Here is an 8081-nt window from a genome sequence, read left to right on the forward strand (position 1 = left end):
TCTCCGCGCCCTCCCTCCCCACTTCCTCCCTCCTTCCCCACTCCCTTCCTTCCCATTTCCTCTCCTCCCTCCCCAACTGCTTGGCAGAGGCCCTGCTGCACGCCATCTCCCAGCCCGTCCGCCTTGCTCCCTGCGCAGCCTGGACCAGCACACAGCGCCAGAGGCCTCGGGAAAGGTTCAGGCAGTGGGTGTAGGACGGGCCGAAGGGGGTTTTGGGCCCCCATGACTGAGCGCATCGCTGTGGGGCTGTGGGATGTGGCCTACTGGGGACCCAGGGGCCAGCTGGCGGCTACTGTGGGCTTTCCAGCCTGCTGGGCCTCCCTGGACGGTCTGGGCCCCCAAGGCTGCCTACGGTGGGGGGACCGGGAACGGAGCCCATGGGTCAGGTGTCCCTGCCACCCTGTGGACTCAGCGCAAGGTATGGCCACTGCGGAGAGTGGCTGAGACCCTGGTGCTTGGGGCCACGTGTGAAGCCCCCCCTCTGCGTCCTGGGGGACGCCGGGTGTGAAGCCCCCCTCTGCATCCTGGGGGGGACCACTCACCCTGGCTCTGCACAGCTCAGGCTCGGGCCCTGCAGGCTGGGCCCAGGTGTGGCCAGGTGGGCCCTGGGGGCAGGTGGGGGTTGGGCCCAGCTCATGGCCAGGCTGGGGGGCCCCTGGGGGGTGGACTTGGAATTTCCTGGAAAAGCCTCGCCCACCAGGAGTGCCTGCCTGGCGGAAGTCGGGAGAATGGCCGTTTGTCCCTGGACCCGGGAGCGCGGCTGAGCAAACAGCGAGATAAGAGCTGGGTCCCTGTTCCCGGCCGGGCGATAAGAGCGGGAAGCCGAGCTGCGGCCGCAGGTCAGGGCAGCCCCCCCAGCCCCCTCGCGGGCCCCCCGGGGCGCTGGTCTAGGCCTGGTCCTGACGCAGGGGACCCCACGGCCAGCGCGGCCTCCGTCTGGCCACAGGGGGTGGCCAACCCTGCTGGGGACCTGGACAAGGAGGAGAGCGTTCGCCTCCATGGTGGGTGCCCCCAGAAGGTTCTGGAACAGGCTGCTGCCTGCTGCTGTCATGGGCAAGGCCCCAACCTGGCCCGGTTGGCGGAGGTGCCCGAGGGGGCGTGGCAGCGAGGCTGTGGGCAGAGGCTGCAGAGGCGGGGAAGGCCTCCCACCCTGGCCAGCCTGGGGAGAGCAGGGTCCCCATCAGTGGGAGACCCCCTTCTCTCTCGCCTCCTCCCCTCGGCCTCCCTGCTCTCTCTCCCAGGGTGGGGGCGCCCTCGACGCTCCCCCTTCTCTCCTGAGTCCTGCATCCACAGGGGGTGCATCAGCTGTGAGGTCCCAGCCCTCTTGAGACCCCCGAGCCACATCTTCACTGTGAATCCCAAGTTCTCCAACATGCCCAAGGCCCTGCCAACCCTGCCCTCATCCCCAGCCCTGCCCCTGCCAGCTCTTCCAGACCCACCCAGCGTGCTGTGGCTGGTCCTGCAGGGATAGTCGGCGGCCAGCAGTGTCTCCCCTGGGCAGAGGTCTGTGGCTGAACGGGGCAGGGTGGCCCCAGTAGGAGGTGCTAGGGCTGGGCCTCCGGACCCTTCCCCCCTTTGACGAGCTGCCCACCCCGCTTCCCTGCGTGTTGGTGGTTCTTGGGGTGCCTGTGGCCCCCGCCCTGCGCCCGGTACCCCCTCTGCAGCCCCTTCACGGAGGCGCCTCCTCTGCATGGGTCGCCACTGGTGGCCGGATGCTGCCCGCTGCCCGCCTTCTCCCCAGAGGACCCTCGGCGGGACCCTCCTGCACCTGTGCTGCCGGCAGGGGACAGATGCTGCGTCGGAGGTGCGGGGCTGGGTCCCGGGATGGGGCCACTCGGGGGGAGGGGCTGCCCAGCAGGGACCCCCGGCCTGGTGGGATTGCCCAGCGCGCCTGCCCTGCCCTGGGGCCGGGACCCTCTGCCCTGTCCATTCTCGAGCCTGTGCTGGGAGGGGGCGGGAAGACCGCAGGTCGGGGGGGCTCTGGGCACCTGGAGAGGAGCAGCTGGCGCCAAGTCTGGCCCCCAGGGCGGCACCCACAGCCAGCCACCCCCCAGAGCAGGGCTGGGACCCCCACGTCCTCCCCATGTGTGCCTCCCGTAGATGGAGGCCTGCTGCGGCTGCAACAAACTTCTCATGGGAGCACAGACCCCCCAGCCGGGGAAGGGGGCGGGTGGGGGGGTGGGGGGCGGCCCCTCTGTGTCCTGGGACTGTGACCCCTCCGTAATGGTGCTGAGTGCCAGTGGCCGCCGAACGGAGAGCAAACAGATAAGGCCGGCCCGAGGCGTGCGTGGCTGGTGGTGAGGCGGTGTTTGCTCTCTGGGGCAGCGGGGCGCGGGGGAGGCCGCAGGGCACGAGGCCGCTGGACACGGGCCGCCTCTGGGGCGGGCAGCTGCAGGTCACCAGGCCGCCAGGAGGGACGGCTGGGGGTGCTGGGGGAGGGGAGGGTCCCTGCTTGGCGCTGGGGGCGTGGGGGGGGAAACGTGGCGGGCGGCGCAGCTGGCTGAGCAGAGGCGATGGTCAGCAGCTTTGGGGACCCAGACCCTGGAGGAGGGCAGAAGAGACGCCCTAGGCGTGGGACCCGCCCGACCTGGGTGCTGGGGGGCTCGGCGGAAGTCCTGGCACAGGCTGGGGGCAGGGCGCGCCGCAAGGTCCCAGGGGGCGGCTGCCGAGGGCCCAGCTGTCCCTCTACTTGCAGTGGCCCCTCCTGGAGGCCGGTCAAGGCAAGCGCGGGGTCCGCAGGGTGGGGCCGGTTCCTGGGCCCTCAGATCAAGGGTCCCTGGCTGACATCCACGCAGCGGAGGCTGGCCCGGGCAGCAGGGCCTGGACCCCGTCAGCGCGTGGAGGTGACCCTATCGCTGATGCTCAGCCCCGCCCAGGCCTGTCCACGCCGAGCCTCCTGGCCACCATGGCAGGGCCCCTGGCCCGGAGCTGGTTGTGTGAGGACTTATGCGGGGTGGAGGGGGAGGGGCTCTGGGTCCCCAAGGCTCACAGCAGGTGGGCAGCGGCTGAAGGAGCCCTGGGCCCCCCCAACAGGACCGCCAGAGACAGGCACCGTGCAGGGTCCCGGGTCATCCACGTGTCCAAGGTCCGGGAGGACAAGACGGAAGGAACAAGAGCCCCAAGCTGGAGATGCAGGAAGCATGCCTGGAGCCAGGGCTGGGGGCTACAGGCTACCTCTCCCTCCCCTCGCCCACCTCTCCCTCCCCTTGCCCATTTCCCCTTTCCTCCCCTTCCTTACCCTCCCCTCCCCTCCCCACCCCTCACCCACCTCCCCTCACATCCCCCCCCTCCGCTCCCCTCCCCTCTTCTCCCCTCCCCTCCACCCCGCCTCCCTCCCCCACCTCCCCCTCCTTCCTGCTGGGCAAGAACGGATGTTTCTGGCTTTACACTGTCCTTACACCTTTCTTAGGCGGAGCTGACACGGTCACCTGCACGTGTCTAGACTCTTACGTCCCTGCAGGTGCCGCCTGGCCCCTCCCGCCAGGCCATGTGGGTGAAAAGGTTGGAGGCGTAGCTGCGGCGTGGCCGTGGGCTCCTGTCCGTGCATCCACTCGCAGGGTGGATGTCAGGCTCCCGACGGGGGGCATCAAGCCAGGCGCAGTCCACGCGAGGGGTCCTGTGGTTCCGGGACCCCCTGTGGCGGGCCAGCCGCACCCCAGGAAACCGCCCCCCTCCTTGTGGCCGTCGGCGCCCCAGAGCTGCGTGCCCCACGCCCGCCCCCAGCACCTTCCACTTCAGCCCCTGGATGTGGAGCGCTCGCGCCCGGTCCTTGTTCCGTTCCTGGGGAGGAAGGATGGGTGCGCCTTCCATGGGGTCTCCCGGCACCCCTAGACCTTCGCAACGTGTCTGTCCAGAGACTTCCCCATTTTTAAATCGGGCTGTTTCGAGAGATCTCTGTATGTTCCAGTATGAGTGCCTTGTCAGCCTTGGGTCTGTGGGGACTTTGCACTGTTTGGTTTTGTGGAACCCCTGAAACCCAGAGTGACCAACCTTTCCAGGATTATCAATTAATTCCATCCGCTTATTCTTCAGTGTGATCACCCCTTTCCAACGTGATAAGTCAGAACAGGCACTGCCCAAAGATCCCCATGGATTGGGAGAAGGATCTGTGGCCTCTCTGGCTTGTCTCTTCATTCTCCCAGCAGTGGCTGCACGAGAGCAGAACCTCTGAGTTTCGATGAAGCCCAGCGTGTCAGCTTGCTCTTCTTGGGGGTGTGCCTTTGGTGTCGTATCTAAGAAGTCTCTGTCTAGCCCAAGTTCACAGAGGTTTCCTCCTGAGCTTTCTTGTAGAAACTTTGAAGAAGTTTTCCCATTTAGGAGAGGACTCATCTGGATTTAATTTTTGATTATGGTTTTCCCTGCATGTAGATGCCCACCTGTGCCAGCCCCACCTGTGGTTTCAGGGTACATTCTCACGCATCTTTTGGGTGCTTTGAAGCACTGGTGTTCGAAGCACACTTCAACAAGTCCTTTCAGAACAGACCCCGCAGTGTGTCATGGGCTGCTGTCCCACCATCTCAGAGTTTTCCTCCCAGCTGTTCCTGAACCCTGGAGACTAGGAGTATTACTATGGTGACTCAGCAGCCGTGCTTGTTTCGAAGTCCCATTTTCTTGTGAGAGTGCTTCCTTCTGCTTTGAACCTTCTCCCAGTCTATGAGGATCTTTGGGCAGCGCCTGTTCTGACTTATCACGTTGGAAAGGGGTGTTCACACTGAAGAAAAAGGGGATGGAATTAATTGATAATCCTGGAGAGTCTGGTCCCTCTGGGTTTCAGGATTTATCTGGCCTAGGAACCGTCTAGGAGTGAGAGGTTCCACAAAAGCAAGCTTAGTGCATGAAGCTTTTAAAGAGTCTCCGATGAAACCCTAGGTGTCTTTTTTTTGATGGGGGTGGGGGTGGGGTGATTGTTTTTGTTCGGTCTTTATTTACTGGAAAGCACAAAGTATTTGGTCATTTTTATAACTAACCATAAAGGCATAGCAATAGAAAGAAAAGGGGAAAGAGCAAGAATTTGAAAGGAAAAAAAAAAAAAGCCTAAGTCTTTATTTAGCTACTGTCGTGGTCAGGGTCTTGTGCCGACTTGGCCAGTGGGTTTATCTGGTTGGGCAAGCACTGGGCTGTCTGCTGAGGACATTTCATGGACTTAAATCATGATCACGACTGCATCCACAGCTGATTCCATTTGTAATCAGCCAAGGGGAGTGACCCTCCCTAACCAGCCTGCCGTCCACCCTTCATCTCGGAACTCTTCGAGGCATAGCTGTGAACATCTTCCAGCTCAGCTCCAGGGCTCCTCACCCCAGCCACACTGGCCTTCGAAGTACACACCTCGGGGGCCTTTGCTTCCTCCAGCCAGGCTGTTGCTGCCCTCGGGTGCTCCAGATTTGGCAAGCCAGTTGTCTGAAATTCTCAAGGGTGGCACAGCACTGTTGGGGGGCTAGGTTCAACGGTTCGAGCAGCAAAGTATTTAACTCCATTTAGAGTCAAACGGAGTCCGGAAGAGGAGACCCGAACACAGGATGGTGCTTGGCATCTGGGAGGAAAATTAGGTGTGACAGATTTACCTGTGTGGTTCAAATGGTCCCCAAAAGCGCTTGAAGGGAAAGGGCTCCCCAAAATGTTTTAGACAAGGGTGGCTGCAATGGAACACGTAAGATCGTGGCCACCCAGGGGCAGGCAGGTGGGCACTCGGGTGGGGCGGCAGTGGCGCTCACGCGCACACACAGGTTCAGGCTCCACGGCAGTCACGCCTCCTCATCCAACGCAGTTCCCTCCACCTCCTCCACCAAGAAGCAATCTGGGATGTGTTCCTGGTTCCAGAGAAGGAAGTTTCCGCTGAGAGGAAGGTCTCGGGAAAGCTGGAACTCTCCTCCTCCATAAGTTTTCAATCCAAGACTCGAACCTATTGTACCGATGAATTAAATTCCCTATTTCCTTTTCCTGGCCCCATAATGCCCAGCTGCGCTGTCCTCCCGCCACACACTGACACATGGGGGCATCAGCCGGGCTGGGATGTCACCGGCAGATGGCCACGATGACAGGGGCAGACCGTCCTCTTCTCACCGCAAGTGCCCACGTCTCGGCGAATAAGGGGTAGAAAAGCCCCCTATGCAGGTGACGGTCTCTTGCCACCCTGACAGTTCCCAGAAGTCTTCCACCAAAGCTCGGGCTCCGAGAGGCTGCTATGGATTCAGGAATCCAGGAAAAGACCCAAGGAATCTGGCTGATGACTTCCCTAGTAGGCGGAAGGAACCAGTGCTTGCTTGGACATCAAAACAGGCATGGTGTAGCTCTCTCTTCTCCTTTAACAGAAAACGACCCCGTAAGGTCCCTGCCTGGGAAGGAGAGAGGTAGCTCTGGCTGCTCGGAGAGAAGTCTTTGAGTCATCCAAGTGGCGGAGGGGGTGAGCAGGGTGAGAAGAAAACCCGGAGGCCTCGTTCTCCTCAGGGGGCCTCTTCCCCGAGTTTGATTTGAGATCTTACCTGATTCCAACTAAAACACAAACAAACACCGGAGTATCTTCTCACTCATCGTCATATCATTGGAGTCCAGCTCTGGGAAGGTGGCATCTGCCAGGGAAGCCCCCTGGATGTCAAGCCCCCTTCCCCGCAGAGCACCAGCGGTGCCCAGGCTGGAGCGGCCTGGGCCCTGCCTGCACCCCCAGCTCCAAGGCAGATGCCGAGTCCACCCCACCTAGGGTACAACAGGCAACTTCCCCTGGTGGGACCCCACTCCAGTCCCAAAGCACAAGAGCACGGGGCCCTGCAAGCTACTTACGGCCAACAGCATTACGTTATTTGTACATCTACACAAAAATAGATCCTTTTCTGTAATAAATATGTATGTAGTCATAACTGGTTACGCGTTGTACTCATAACTAGACGTCACCAGTAGTCATTGGCACAGTTTGTCATTTAAGCTCAGGGTCAACTTCTGTATCATTTCACCCGACCCAAAATGCAACAGCAAAAGGAGAAATCAAAGGCGTTTCGTCTCTGTGAGCTTTCTTAAATACAGTCAAGTCATACAAACAGTGTGTAAGGGTCAGCAGTGCCTCCCTCCCCTCCCCCAGGTGTCTGAGATGGGGTGGGGGTGGAAGGAAGCAGGGGTCACGGCAGCTGCTGGACCCCTGTGCCTCTGGCGGGAAGGGGCGCAGCTGCCGGGCTGGCCGCCGGTCTGCCATTCTCGGTTCGGGCTGGCCAGGGCGTGCTGCCCGCCGAGGCTGATGGCCACGACATTAGCTGCCCCCTGGGAATGATCACATCGGCATATGTCTTTGCTGCAAGTAGAATTCCTCAGAGGCTGGCTTGACGAAGGTCATAGGCTAAGATGAAATCTGCTCAAGGCCCCCCTCTTTCGCTGGTGTCCTCAGTCTCTGCAGGTGAGCCCGGTGTCCGCCTTTGTTTCCATGGAGAGCGTCACCTGGGACAGGTCCTGGGAGCAGAAGGCCAGGGCCCCTTCACAGGCACGGCGTCCTCAGGGGGACGGTCACCGCCGCCTCCTTGCGGGCATGGGAGACTGAGCGGTACGTGGGGATCTGGACTGTCTTCCCCTCAGTGATGTCCTTGAGTGCTTTGAAGATGGGCTCCTTATCAGAGGCTCCGGGGGGACACAGCTGAGCTGGTCCTTCGGAGCTCTGGCCTTTGGCTCTGATATGAGGACATGGTAGCAGCTACCCCAGCCCAGGGTGACCACCTGCTTCTGTGTCTGCTCGCTGTCCCTGGTCACAGCTGACGACACCCCTGCTTCCCACTGCCTCCTTAGGGACTCTCAAGGGTCACCAGGTGGAATGCTGTGGGGTTTAGCAAACCACGGCCATCAGCACTGAAGCTTGATTAAGGGCAGCCACTGATGCCTTGTCTAATTACACGTCTCCCCCACCCCAACTCAGTCCGGAAGGCGTCGTTGAGCCCACGGTGCCAGGACTAGATTGCTGAGTTGTTTTTTTTTCATTTATTTATTAATTAAAAAAATTAAGAAACCAAATAAAACATCAACATATATAATCAGTAATTCACAATATCACTTAGTTGCATATTCATCATTTCTTAGAACATTTGCATTAATTCAGAAAAAGAAAT

Source organism: Tamandua tetradactyla, chromosome 9 (genome assembly GCF_023851605.1).
Source record: "Tamandua tetradactyla isolate mTamTet1 chromosome 9, mTamTet1.pri, whole genome shotgun sequence".
In the NCBI taxonomy this organism is placed as follows: domain Eukaryota; kingdom Metazoa; phylum Chordata; class Mammalia; order Pilosa; family Myrmecophagidae; genus Tamandua; species Tamandua tetradactyla.